Raw genomic sequence first — 2,032 nt, forward strand, 5'->3', positions numbered from 1 at the left:
GTCTTTGTTGTTGGAGACCGGGATCCCACTCGGCGCGGGGAAAGGCGGGGGAGCCCCTCCCGATTTGGGGGAGGGTTCTCCAGGGGGCTCGGGGAAGGGAGAGGGAGAGGAGGGTCCGCGTGGAGGGCGAGGCGGCGGGAATCCGGGGGCCTGGGCGAGACCGACCCGGGGGTGGGAAAGGTCTGAGGTCCCCCTGGCCGAGGAGATCTCCTTTCCCCGCCTTTGCGTTTCTAGCCGTGGACGGAGAGATGAGGCCAGGTTCGCGGTGAGATTCGCGGAGCCCGAAGGCTTTCTCCCGAGTGTCCTCGCGTGTCAGCCTCGGTGTGAGATCGAACCTGCCGGGTCCCCGGGGGTTTGCGAATTGCGGCCGGGCCTCGGGGTTCCTGTTCTCGAGGCGGGTGACCCGGAGTCTTGCCTGTTTGCGAACTCTGGGGTGGAGTGGGGAGGAATTTTGCATCGGAAAATTGGAGTTGATGTTTGGGTGTTTTGCTTTTTAATCCTGAAACGAAAGTTCTTTTCAAGTTAGATTGTATTGTTGTGAAGGGCTTTTTTGTAAAGAGAATTGAACCCAGCTTCTTCTTTAAAACAAAAATGTTCATGATGGTCTACTAGGGTGAAATTTCTGGCAATGCCAGAGCATAGTTTGTTTTAGACGATGCTTTGTTGTAAGTCAGTGTGAGGTGGATTTGGTAAGCAAAGGGGTGAATAACGGGACACAGGGAGGATGGTCTTTAAATTTTGGGTGTTTATGAAAAGATGTTACTGTTTGATACTTGATCCACAAGATGAGTCATTGATTTTTAAGGCTCCGATTAATAAAATGAATTTTGGATATCTTCTGCCAGCATTTGAAGCCTACTGGGTCTGAGTAAAAGTCAGGTACCTGTTGTAATAGTATTCATCTGTTTAACAGGAAGACTTAAAAGAAAATGAACTCTTCTCCATAAAGAGTTCGTCTCTATAGCATAAATGGGTGATATGTCTAATATCTAATAATTACCAGTGTTTTGATAGTTATCATAATTGCAGTGTTCTAGTTGGGTACTGCCAACTCTTTGCTTGTTGGTCAATTTCTATTTTTGGAGTAGGGGTAGTGGGTTACTTGAACAGTGGAGATAGCCACGTTTCCACTAATAAAAAATATAAAATCTCTGTTGTGTAATAATTGCTATGTTTTTTTGAAATCCAGGAGGAAATGAATAGCACCCTCATCCATATGTTGACCTCTCTTTTCTCTTACTGTAGTATTAATAAGGTTAATTAGCAAGGATGGGATTAGATTTTTACCAGGCAAGGCAGTTCTAATTTTGTCCCTCACTGTATGGTACTGTAGGTAAGTGGCTTGTTTTCTTGAGTATTTTTGCCCATTTTGAAATGTGCATGAAATAACATCTGACAAAGAATTTTCTGTATCCCTGTGACAAAATGTTTTGGTTACCTAATGGACACAGAAGAACTAGGCAATTAGTGTCTGTTCCAAGTTCTGTCACTGAATTGGTCTACAGGCCAGCTATCCCACATCTGAGTCAGTTTCTTCATTTGTAATATAGGGCTATTAAAACATGCCACCTGCTCACTTTATAGTAAGGGCAATAAGAATCAACAGTTACTCTGGTATGTGACAGATTGTTTCATTTAAATAGTACTTTTTAGTGCAGTTCTCTTATTTTGTTTTGATGCTATGAATTTCAATTTCTTGGTGAAGAATTGGCATAAAGTAGTTATATTAGGGGGAATGCCTATCTATATGCATTTAGGAATTTATACTAGTAGACAAAGTTTCTTCCATGTTAAGATTGGTTATATCTTTAGAATCAGTGATGACAAGAAAAGAGAGTGACAAATTAACTTGGTTGGTTTATTTACTGATAGATTTTATTTGTAATATATCCAAAGATTTGCTCTTAATGCTCAAAAATTATGCCTGCCTTTCCTACCCTGTTAAAAATTTTTCACATACATTGCTCTATATGCCTCTCAACCAGCTTTGTGAGTTAGAGGGGAAAAGCGATGTCATATACAGGTGGAATAA

This window comes from Myotis brandtii, unplaced genomic scaffold (assembly GCF_000412655.1).
Source record: "Myotis brandtii unplaced genomic scaffold, ASM41265v1 scaffold266, whole genome shotgun sequence".
NCBI classification, from domain to species: domain Eukaryota; kingdom Metazoa; phylum Chordata; class Mammalia; order Chiroptera; family Vespertilionidae; genus Myotis; species Myotis brandtii.